Source organism: Rutidosis leptorrhynchoides, chromosome 3, assembly GCF_046630445.1.
Source record: "Rutidosis leptorrhynchoides isolate AG116_Rl617_1_P2 chromosome 3, CSIRO_AGI_Rlap_v1, whole genome shotgun sequence".
In the NCBI taxonomy this organism is placed as follows: Eukaryota; Viridiplantae; Streptophyta; class Magnoliopsida; order Asterales; family Asteraceae; genus Rutidosis; species Rutidosis leptorrhynchoides.
In genome coordinates, this window is record NC_092335.1 from 498,672,023 (window position 1) to 498,686,032 (window position 14,010).

Consider the following 14,010-nt stretch of genomic DNA (forward strand, 5'->3'; position numbering starts at 1 on the left):
TGGGTTCGTAACCCTCTAAGTTCTGTCTTGAGCTTATTGACCTCGGTTCTGGGACGGTACTTCTCGTTCATCAAGTGCTTGAATGCTGACCACGGTAGTGCGTACGCATCGTCTTGTCCCACTTGCTCTAGATAGGTATTCCACCATGTTAACGCAGAACCTGTGAAGGTATGCGTAGCATACTTTACTTTGTCCTCTTCAGTACACTTACTTATGGCAAACACCGATTCGACCTTCTCGGTCCACCGTTTCAATCCGATCGGTCCTTCGGTTCCATCAAATTCCAAAGGTTTGCAGGCAGTGAATTCTTTGTAGGTGCATCCTACACGATTTCCTGTACTGCTAGATCCAAGGTTATTGTTGGTATGTAGCGCAGCCTGTACTGCGGCTATGTTTGAAGCTAGAAAAGTACGGAATTCCTCTTCATTCATATTCACGGTGTGTCGAGTAGTCGGTGCCATTTCCTTCAAAATAGTCAAATGGAACAAGTTAATCATACAGAATATTAAGAGTAGTTAATAGTATTTCGTAGCATAATATGAACTCATTTATAAAAGCTTTTTCTTCATATTAGCGTTTTATAAGTTTAAATTCGGGTAGTACATTCCCGTTAAGTTCATACTTAGTAGCTAATATACAATTCAACTACTACAATTCTATATGAAAAACTGATTATAATAATATTTCGCGTTCAAACTTTTATACAATATTTTACAAACTTTCAATACCGCTTATTTTACATAAAGCATGAAATATAGCACACAATAACTTTGATACAAGATAGTTGTGAAGATAATTCTAGCTAGTACACAAGTCGTTCAGCAAAGGCAATAAAGACACGTAATTCATACGTCCAGAAACAAATCATGCATTCTGGTTTTACTAGGACTACTTCCCATCCTTGGTCTTGTGGAATATAACCGTTATGGCCGTTGATAAGACAGCGTGTTGTAACGTCGTCAAAGGGACGAGGGTTACGTAATGTCCAACAGTCCCGTAACAATCTAAAAACCTCATTTCTTACCCCAATTACCGACTCCGTCACTTGTGGGAACGTTTTGTTTAATAGTTGTAGCCCGATGTTCTTGTTCTCACTTTGGTGAGAAGCGAACATTACTAATCCGTAAGCATAACATGCTTCTTTATGTTGCATGTTAGCCGCTTTTTCTAAATCACGAAGTCCAATATTCGGATATATTGAGTCAAAATAATTTCTTAACCCATTGCGTAAAATAGCATTTGGGTTCCCCGCAATATATGCGTCAAAGTAAACACATCGTAACTTATGGATTTCCCAATGTGATATCCCCCATCTTTCGAACGAAAGCCTTTTATAAACCAAGGCATTCTTGGAACGTTCTTCGAATGTCTTACAAACTGATCTCGCCTTAAATAGTTGTGCCGAAGAATTCTGACCGACTCTAGACAAGATTTCATCAATCATGTCTCCGGGTAGGTCTCTTAAAATATTGGGTTGTCTATCCATTTTGTGTTTTTATACTGTAAAATAGACAAGAGTTAGATTCATAAAAAAAATACTTATTAATACAAGCAATTTTTACATATATCATAAAGCATAAGCACACTATATTACTTATATTACACCACACGAATACAACTATCTTATTCCGACTCGCTTGTTTCTTCTTCTTCGGTTTTGGTTCGTTTTGCCAAGTTTCTAGGGATATATGATGTTCTCCTAATACGAGCCGTCGTTATCCACATTGGTTTAGAAAAACCTGGTGGTTTAGAGGTTCCCGGGTCATTGTTACAACTTAAGGACTTCGGGGGTTGACGATACATATAAAGTTCATCGGGGTTGGAATTAGATTTCTCTATTTTTATGCCCTTTCCCTTATTATTTTCTTTTGCCTTTTTAAATTCAGTTGGGGTAATTTCTATAACATTATCGGAATTCTCGTCAGAATCCGATTCATCGGAGAATTGGTAATCCTCCCAATATTTTGCTTCTTTGGCGGAAACACCATTGACCATAATTAACCTTGGTCGGTTGGTTGAGGATTTTCTTTTACTTAACCGTTTTATTATTTCCCCCACCGGTTCTATTTCCTCCTCCGGTTCCTCCTCTTTTGGTTCTGATTCTTCTTCCGGTTCCGACTCTTCTTCCGGTTCCTCTTCGGGAACTTGTGAATCAGTCCAAGAATCATTCCAATTTACATTTGACTCTTCATTATTATTAGGTGAGTCAATGGGACTTGTTCTAAAGGTAGACATCTATCACATAATATCAAACGCGTTAAGAGATTAATATATCACATAATATTCACATGTTAAAAATATATAGTTTCCAACAAAATTTGTTAAGCAATCATTTTTCAAGTAAACACGGTCGAAGTCCAGACTCACTAATGCATCCTAACAAACTCGATAAGACACACTAATGCAAAATTCTGGTTCTCTAAGACCAACGCTCGGATACCAACTGAAATGTCCCGTTCTTATTGATTAAAAACGTTCCATATTAATTGATTTCGTTGCGAGGTTCTGACCTCTATATGAGACGTTTTTCAAAGACTGCATTCATTTTTAAAACAAACCATAACCTTTATTTTATAAATGAAGGTTTAAAAAGCTTTACGTAGATTATCAAATAATGATAATCTAAAATATCCTGTTTACACACGACCATTACATAATGGTTTACAATACAAATATGTTACATCAAAATCAGTTTCTTGAATGCAGTTTTTACACAATATCATACAAACATGGACTCCAAATCTTGTCCTTATTTTAGTATGCAACAGCGGAAGCTCTTAATATTCACCTGAGAATAAACATGCTTTAAACGTCAACAAAAATGTTGGTGAGTTATAGGTTTAACCTATATATATCAAATCGTAACAATAGACCACAAGATTTCATATTTCAATACACATCCCATACATAGAGATAAAAATCATTCATATGGTGAACACCTGGTAACCGACATTAACAAGATGCATATATAAGAATATCCCCATCATTCCGGGACACCCTTCGGATATGATATAAATTTCGAAGTACTAAAGCATCCGGTACTTTGGATGGGGTTTGTTAGGCCCAATAGATCTATCTTTAGGATTCGCGTCAATTAGGGTGTCTGTTCCCTAATTCTTAGATTACCAGACTTAATAAAAAGGGGCATATTCGATTTCGATAATTCAACCATAGAATGTAGTTTCACGTACTTGTGTCTATTTTGTAAATCATTTATAAAACCTGCATGTATTCTCATCCCAAAAATACTAGATTTTAAAAGTGGGACTATAACTCACTTTCACAGATTTTTACTTCGTCGAGAAGTAAGACTTGGCCACTGTTGATTCACGAACCTATAACAATATATACATGTATATTAAAGTATGTTCAAAATATATTTACAACACTTTTAATATATTTTGATGTTTTAAGTTTATTAAGTCAGCTGTCCTCGTTAGTAACCTACAACTAGTTGTTCACAGTTAGATGTACAGAAATACATCGATAAATATTATCTTGAATCAATCCACGACCCAGTGTATACGTATCTCAGTATTGATCACAACTCAAACTATATATATTTTGGAATCAACCTCAACCCTGTATAGCTAACTCCAACATTCACATATAGAGTGTCTATGGTTGTTCCGAAATATATATAGATGTGTCGACATGATAGGTCGAAACATTGTATACGTGTCTATGGTATCTCAAGATTACATAATATACAATACAAGTTGATTAAGTTATGGTTGGAATAGATTTGTTACCAATTTTCACGTAGCTAAAATGAGAAAAATTATCCAATCTTGTTTTACCCATAACTTCTTCACTTTAAATCCGTTTTGAGTGAATCAAATTGCTATGGTTTCATATTGAACTCTATTTTATGAATCTAAACAGAAAATGTATAGGTTTATAGTTGGAAAAATAAGTTACAAGTCGTTTTTGTAAAGGTAGTCATTTCAGTCGAAAGAACGACGTCTAGATGACCATTTTAGAAAACATACTTTCACTTTGAGTTTAACCATAATTTTTGGATATAGTTTCATGTTCATAATAAAAATCATTTTCTCAGAATAACAACTTTTAAATCAAAGTTTATCATAGTTTTTAATTAACTAACCCAAAACAGCCCGCGGTGTTACTACGACGGCGTAAATCCAGTTTTACGGTGTTTTTCGTGTCTCCGGGTTTTAAATCATTAACTTAGCATATCATATAGATATAGAACATGTGTTTAGTTGATTTTAAAATTCAAGTTATAAGGATTAACTTTTGTTTGCGAACAAGTTTAGAATTAACTAAACTATGTTCTAGTGATTACAAGTTTAAACCTTCGAATAAGATAGCTTTATATGTATGAATCGAATGATGTTATGAACATCATTACTACCTTAAGTTCCTTGGATAAACCTACTGGAAAAGAGAAAAATGGATCTAGCTTCAACGGATCCTTGGATGGCTCGAAGTTCTTGAAGCAGAATCATGACACGAAAACAAGTTCAAGTAAGATCATCACTTGAAATAAGATTGTTATAGTTATAGAAATTGAACCAAAGTTTGAATATTATTATTACCTTGTATTGGAATGATAACCTACTGTAAGAAACAAAGATTTCTCGAGGTTGGATGATCACCTTACAAGATTGGAAGTGAGCTAGCAAACTTGAAAGTATTCTTGATTTTATGTAACTAGAACTTGTAGAATATATGAAGAACACTTAGAACTTGAAGATAGAACTTGAGAGAGATCAATTAGATGAAGAAAATTGAAGAATGAAAGTGTTTGTAGGTGTTTTTGGTCGTTGGTGTATGGATTAGATATAAAGGATATGTAATTTTGTTTTCATGTAAATAAGTCATGAATGATTACTCATATTTTTGTAATTTTATGAGATATTTCATGCTAGTTGCCAAATGATGGTTCCCACATGTGTTAGGTGACTCACATGGGCTGCTAAGAGGTGATCATTGGAGTGTATATACCAATAGTACATACATCTAAAAGCTGTGTATTGTACGAGTACGAATACGCGTGCATACGAGTAGAATTGTTGATGAAACTGAACGAGGATGTAATTGTAAGCATTTTTGTTAAGTAGAAGTACTTTGATAAGTGTATTGAAGTCTTTCAAAAGTGTATAAATACATATTAAAACACTACATGTATATACATTTTAACTGAGTCGTTAAGTCATCGTTAGTCGTTACATGTAAGTGTTGTTTTGAAACCTTTAGGTTAACGATCTTGTTAAATGTTGTTAACCCAATATTTATAATATCAAATGAGATTTTAAATTATTATATTATCATGATATTATCATGTATGAATATCTCTTAATATGATATATATAAATTAAATGTCTTTACAACGATAATCGTTACATATATGTCTCGTTTAAAAATCATTAAGTTAGTAGTCTTGTTTTTACATATGTAGTTCATTGTTAATATACTTAATGATATGTTTACTTATCATAGTATCATGTTAACTATATATATATATCCATATATATGTCATCATATAGTTTTTACAAGTTTTAACGTTCGTGAATCACCGGTCAACTTGGGTGGTCAATTGTCTATATGAAACATATTTCAATTAATCAAGTCTTAACAAGTTTGATTGCTTAACATGTTGGAAACATTTAATCATGTAAATATCAATCTCAATTAATATATATAAACATGAAAAAGTTCGGGTCACTACAATAGTTGTTCAAAGATAAACGGTTAACATGCAACACATATTAAAGCTTTTATTTCAAATAGCATAGGACACGAAATCCTAAGTAGAAAATTAGTCGCTAACTAACTAACGGAATAACATATAGTTCATGTAACGATCGTTAAATTTTTAATAATAAAAGTTGACGAAAAAGTCAAGTCGTTATTACACTTATGTTAGTTGTAGTAAAATTGTGGTGGATATATCATTACTCTAATTTAATAGGTGGACAGAATCAAACATTATGCAATGTAAGAGGGTATAAGTTGACAATGCATGGTATAAACAAATGATCTGATTGTGATTTTTAAATATTTGTAGCACATAAATGAAAAGAAATATTTAATATTTAATAATGATAAGTGATAATATTTATTAAGGATATTGATTTAATATTAGTGGTGAGAAATAAAAAAAAATATAGGCGTTGAGTTACTAAGACCATCCAAAATCATTTTTAAAAATTTGTCAACACTACGAGCTCTTAAACTCAAAAGAATAATTGTTTGAAAAAATAAATTAATTTTGCACAATTATTTTACTCACAGGTGCAATACACAGACTCTAACGTTTTATTTACTTTCGCTATTTATATACTTGAATGATATAATCTGTTATGATTTTTGCACGACTTTTTACATACCCGTGCAACGTATAGATTCTATATATCAAAAGAGAATGATAAAAGATAGAAAGTAAGCATATGTGAAACTATGTAAATGTTGTAATTATTATAGACATACAATATCGCTTTTTTCTTCGTAATAATCATATTTTTAGATGGAAAGGACCTAATTTAAAAAACATTTTAAGTTGTTCCAGCCATTTAATGGATTCTTTTTCCTTTTCACTATGTAAATGAGTAGAGCAACTTGAGACTCATAAAAAACTTTATTCGTGGTGATCTTTAATACAAAAATCAATTTAGTTCTGATTGAACAAGTCGACGTGGACATCGATGCAACATAAAACCGGGCGTCTTCGAGATGATTAATGTAACATCTCCGGTATATATGTGATATTTATAGTGAAGTTTCTATATATATATATATATATATATATATATATATATATATATATATATATATATATATATATATATATATGAGCAGGATCAATGGGAAAGTAACCAATCGGGGGGAAGCGGGGGAAGCAAAAAAATTTTTTTTCGTTTTTTTTTTGAATTTTTTTTTTCGGCATCAAGATTACACGAAAATATGAACATTTAGAAGAGACACTTCGTGATGAATGTTATTATTTAGGCGGGAAAACGATCGATAAAAATAACATTCAAGATAATATTGTTCGTGAAGAATATGAACGCTTTTTTTCTTCATGTTTTGTGAAGTAAAATTTAGTCCGATTTAGAGTTTAGGGTTTAGGGTTTAGGGTTTGGTGTTTTGGGTTTATTCCATAAACCCAAAACACCAAACCCTAAACCCTAAACCCTAAACTCTAAACCGTTCGTGTTAAAAACTCAATCTAAATCCTAAATCTAAACCCTAAACTCTAAATTTCTAAACCCTAATATCTAAACCCTATAAACCCTAATATCTAAACCCTAATAACTAAACCCCAATAGCTAAAACCTCAATATACGCTCCAAAAACACGATAATTGTTATATATTACTTCTTCGAGCGTTTTCCCGCCAAAATAAAAACATTGATCAAAAAGTGTCTCTACTAAATGTTCATATTTTCATCCCATCTATAATGTTCGTGAACAAAGTTTTTTTAAAAAACGAAAAAAAAAAGTTTTTGCTTTCCCCCGCTTCCACCCGATTGGTTACTTCCCTCTTGATCCTACCACTATATATATATATATATATATATATATATATATATATATATATATATATATATATATATATATATATATATACATACTAGGTTTTTGAGCCCGTGCGTTGCACGGGTGTGTAAAAACCGTGCGAAAAATGTAATTTTCAGTTCATATCAGCGATACTAAAAAAAATAGAAAAAGTATTAGAATTATTTAAGAGCCCGTGGTGTTGACAAATTTTAAACATTCTTTTAAGTTTAAAAGTCCGTGGTGTTGACAAATTTTGAAAATTCATTTTCAGTTTAAGAGCCCGTGGTGTTGACGAATTTTAAAAGTTCTTTTGAGTTTAAGAGCCCGTGGTATTAAAAATTTTTAAAAGTGATTTTGGTGATGTTAGTAACTTAATGTCTACAATTTGTTTTCTCACCATTAATATCTTTTTAATATATAAATTATACACTACGTAATATTTAGAGTCCATTGAAAATTTGTCATGAAACGTAACATTAGTAAAGTATAAGTTATATTATTTTAGAAAAATTATATACAATTATTTTTTGAATAAAAGCATAACCCGCGAGTTTAATTTTAGAAAAGTTGTTAGTGATTTCAGCAAAATAATGGTACTCGGGGAAGTCGTCATGTATAATTAATATTATAATAGTTATATTTGCGTATTTATAAATATTTAAGGTGTTAAACTGTAAATTCAAATCATTTTCATATTTATTGCTAAAAAAAATGCTCCATTGGTAGTGCATCGAAGCTCCATTTGAATACAACTTATTGCGTTTTGTTCGTAAAATTACTTCGAGTTGAACGGCGATGGTAGTAGAACTTAACTCGCGGCGAACATAAAGATAAATCCGTTAAAAGAAATTTGTTATTGGTTACCAATACCAACACTGGTATATATGTAAATTATCATTTTTGAAAATATGAAACTTTTGATATTAAATGTTTTTGCTCGATTACTAATTTCTATATTACATTAATACTTTCCATCATACAGTTATGGATTTTTCATACGAAGTACTTTCCATCATATATATTTACGATTAATATTATATCCGTGCAAAAAATGTAATTTGCAGTTCATATTGGTATGTAAATACTAAATAGTGATACTAAAAAGGTAGAAAAAATATAAGAATTATTTAAGAGCCCGTGTTGTTAACAAATTATTAAAATTCTCTTGAGTTTAAGAGCCCGTGTTATTGACAAATTTTAAAAATTCTATTTGAGTTTAAGAGCCCGTGTTGACGAATTTTAAAAGTTCTTTTGAGTTTCTTTTTAATATATAAATTATATATTACGTAATATTTAGAGTACAATGAAAATTTATCATGGAACGTAACATTAGTAAAGTATAAGTTATATTATTTTAGAATTATTATATACAATAATTTTTTTAAATAAAAGTGTAACCCGCGAGTTTAATTTTATAAAATTTGTTAGTCATTTCAGCAAAATTATAGGACTCAGGGGTTATAAAAAAATAAAAAAAAAAATACTAAATAAAAATATAATGGTGAGAATGAATATGAGCAAGATATTAATTTACACAAATAAAATTAAAAATTAATTAATACTAAACAATAAGGCTGTATCTTTTAGAGAAATAACTAAACTGTTTCCTTTATGGTTACATTCTATACTCTATACTTTAATATAATATAATAATTCACTATCATCCTCCATCCATGCAAATTACGTCCGATTAATAAGCAATTGGGAAATGGAGACCTAATTTTTAGACGAACGTACGGTTTTGGTTTTTTTTTTTTTTTTTTTTAGATTTAATATTTAATATTTTATATAATATAATAGTAATAATTGTAAATAAATAGTATATATAATCTATACATACAATATATACATATAAATATCCATAAATAACTTTCAACCACAATCAAGAATAACTTTTTGTTATATATATATATATATATATATATATATATATATATATATATATATATATATATATATATATATATATATATATATATATATATATATATATATATATATATATATATATATATATATATATATATATAATATTATTATTATTATTATTCACAAAAAAATATTTGATTGCAGAAATATTTAGGTGGTTCTCTCCAAGCCGAAACCTTTGGAACTCTGATTAATCCCCTTCATGGGGTTCCATATTCACTTGGTTAAATGGGTAGTTACTGCCAACTTTGTCATCGCATTGCGGTACTGTTGGTCGCCTCTTCCTAGCTTGATCTTCAAGTTCCGTGGTGTTTATGATCTCCATGATTTTCGGATTATATAGTCGTGTTAATTCCTCGTTTTACATGTATGTATAGAATTTATAAGGCCTATTGTAAATCCTCATATTATCAATAAAAATTTTACTTGCTTTAAAAAAAAGAAAAAAAGAAAAAGAAATATTTAGGTGGTTACTTCTTACGAGCTTCTCATGAAACTTGAAGGGGAAGGTGCAACTTACTGAAATAGACGCGCGAGCCATGTTTCTTGAGTCACGTGGTAACAATACTAGTACTAGTCAAATAAAATGAAGTGTGGTTCAGGGTTCTTGATTACGCACCAAGTTATTCAAAGCCAAGTAAAATAGTATTTTTTTTTTTTTTTTTTTTTTTCCAAAAAACGAGAATTAAAATTACTAAGGATTTTTCATCAAGATGTTAAAAATCGAAGATACAATAGAGCATCATGAGGGCTTACATTCATTATGTCCAAATCCAAATGAGCATATAGCCAAGTAAAATATCAAATATTGTTGCTAGCCACTTACTATAAATGTTGTTGTATCTCCTAATTGATTAGACAAATTGCTTACTTTATTATTGAACCAACTTTGGCTATATAAAGCCTTACACCGTACCATAACAGAAAACTGGAAAAATAGCAAATAACTAACATGATACGTTGAATGACTGACAGCTAAAAATACTAATTCAAACTTAGCTAATAACCGGGAACACTAAACGTGATTCGAAATACTTGGTCAACTAGAATTATTCTTCAATCCCTTCTTTGAACTTATTATCATTTCCAAATCAGTTCAGTTCAGAAGCTGCTTGTATGCCCATCTTCTTGCGCAGTGGTGGAACTTGAACTCAAAAACAGATGGTGTGGATGTGAAAATTTAATAAATTTTACATTTCCAGCAGGAGTAAACACTAATAAAAACCTTATTTTTTAGTAATTTTTTTCTTTCATAGTTTAAAATTTTTTTATCCGTAAAATCCAGGTGGGGCGGATACCTCTTTGGGTTACACTTAGCTTGGCCTGTGTTCTTGGGTATCCTTTGAAAGCAATCCAACTGGAGTGCCTTGGTCATAACATCTGATAGTTGTTCACTTGTGCCACAAGATTCCAATTGAATTTCTCCATCCTTAGTAAGATCCCGAAGCAGGTACCTTATACGTATATTTTAGTTCTATCATGAAACACCGAGTTCTTTGATAATTTGATGGTTTACGTATTTTCACATTTTATGACAAAGCTCTTCTCTTCTTCTTAACAGGTCTCCCTTCGTATCCTTTTCATCCAGATTCTTTGACAAGCACAGGACACCGCCACAACAAACTCGGCCTCGGTAGTGGACAACGTGAATATTGGCTTCCCTCTGTTTAACATGAATACATACCCCGAAGCACTTTTGATTTCTTCAGTGTCACCGCATAGTCACTGTCAGTGAAACCTAGCAAATTGTTGCTGCCTCCTCTTTTATAAAATATACCTGATACGGTTTATTCGAGTTGACCGCTAACTCCAATGATAGAGGCCAATTTGAGATGGCTAATCTCCAAAGAAATAAAAACTAAGAAGAGACTTTTGGTCTAAACCAATTTCATTTATCATAATCTTCTTCTTCTCTATATATTAAAGCAGCGTGGTAATTAGTTAAGATTAGAAAAAAAAATCCTTTCAAAATTCAATCTCAACCATACAATAGGAATATATCAAGGATATCTGATGGTCCACATTTATCTATATTAAGATTTGTCTCTCTCTTCTTAATAAGGTTGGGAGACATTTACCATACTGCCCATCAATCACGGGTTAAAATTAATTTATGGCTTGCAAGTTACTCTCTCCCCCATTTCAAAAACCAAAAACCGTCATCCCCATTCAGCGTTTGATTTCTATATTAAAACTCCAAACCGTCATATCCAATAACCGCATTCAAAATCCCCTTCATCTAAATCCCCTAAATCTCATTCCATTCCTGCTAATCTAAATACATGGGCAATTTCAATTGTCGGTATTAGGGCTGAATACGTTTCGATGTTAATCGACGACATCAATATCATAAATTACAAACCACAACATTTATGTAAAACAAAATATTGATTTGAAACGTGGAATTAGGGTTCGCGATGTTTGTATTTTCCATCATTTTTTACTGATACAAATAACATCGTATCAATTGATTACAATCTTTCGTTTTGATGTTGGTTATGGGGAATGGGCTAGATGCAATTTTATTGAATATGCACTTTGAAAATGACAACTTACATACTGGCAAGTTGAAAGCAAATGTTAAATCAGATGCTCGGTTCCTGGCTCTTGTAACTGATCTCAAGTCAAACGATGCAGATGAAGACTGGTGAATGGGTATGATGTTTTGTTTGTTTACTTATGTATTACTGTATTATGTAACATTTGTGATCTTATTATTTTATTTCTATGCACACATGCTAACTTGGATTGTTTTAGTATGACGTTCATTTAGCTACAGTAGAACTAATACGCATCCAAGCTGTTCGATGAATTAATTGTTTGTGAGAAATGTGATTACATAATATGGTTATACATCCGTTTTATATTGTACGTGAATTAGTAGTGTATTAGCTTAATATTATGAAATTCTTAGAATTTATGATTGTAGACATAAATTAGATTTCACATTTAGTAATGGTTGTTTAATGGTCAATGAACATTTTTTGTGAAATTGTTAGGGTTTATCAAGCATGAATAACTAAGTGAATTTGCATATGTTTTTATGTATGTAGACTTTACCAATCCATAAGTTGTTGATGGAAGTTGTTGATGGGAAGAAGCCGTATCTTATCGATTTTGGTTTAGGTATAATTGTAAAGTAAGTTCTTTATATTTGTATAATTTAACTTTATGGCACTGGAATATATTATCATTATATCTATATATATAGAAAGTATAATAGTCAGTATCATTAATACATGATATCTCACTGTATAGCAATCATAAAAAGATTCATCAAAACATTACAAATCTATTGAAATATGCTTATCATATGATTTGTTATTCATATAGTTGTATCCAATAGCTTTGTTTGGTGTTCTTTGCTGATACAATGAATTTGTTAATTTTTTGGTTGTAGTGGGTTGATGTAATGGACTATTTGTTGCTGCTTCGGGTATATGAAGAAAAACACGAACTTGTTCGTGGGATTATTGATACAGGTTTATATGTTGTATTCATGAATGTTGTCGCTTTTTTGAATAACGATATTAATGATTAATGATATTTGATGCGTCATGAAACACGAGTTTGGTTCTCCTTGTACGCAAATTAACGAGGCTGCGAACACTTGCATTCAAAAACGGTGGGAAGATAAAGAATCAACCATAGAATGAAAAAACTTGATCTTACAAGTGGACAGGTAGTTTTATTCGGGAATTTCAGAGATATTTTTAAACCGAACAATGCTATTCATTGAGAGGAAGTTTATGCACATGAATCAATATACGATTTTTTTAACAGACTGCCATGTAGTAATGTCTTGATTAGGGAAACAGAGGGAGCGGAACAATTCAATCACTTGGTTTTGCTTTTAATATTCCATCCGAAACTATTAACACGGAACCGGTATGCAAGGATCAAGTAGAGAATGCTGTAAAAATTTTATCGCATCCAAAAGTTAAAGAATCTCCTATTACATATAGAAGACCGTTTCCGTGGTGAATGGGACTTGGTAAGATGGAAACAAATGAAGCATTTCGTCGTGGTCCAGTAAGATCTGTATTCGCATGAATAATATATTGTGTTATATGTTGTTGGAGGACTATTAATATTTTACTTTCATGTTTTGTGTTTAATTGCAGGATAATTTTCCCAGTTATTCCACCACTCAGCTGGTGGTTGCAAATTAAGGTGAAGTTTTACTTTTTTATAAGATTCGTAGTTTGACAAGTAATATTATTCATAGCAAGGTTAAGTCTATACTTTAACCCGAATTAACATTGTATGCATCCAACTTGATATTATCGTTATTGTTCATTTAAACTTTCAGTTGAGTATGTTGTATAGACCTACACTCTTATACTTGGCGATGTGGCACTACGTTTGATATCGTCAAAAAAATTACTGGTAAGTGGTCACCTTTATTTTAATTAATTGGCAATTATTGGAAGTTTCATCATTGAGACACTTAAATCTTAATGATATGCTCAAGCCACTACATTGCTAATACATATCATGTGAATACATTTATATCCTATAGTTACCTCAAACTTTCATTGTTGTGAATCTGTA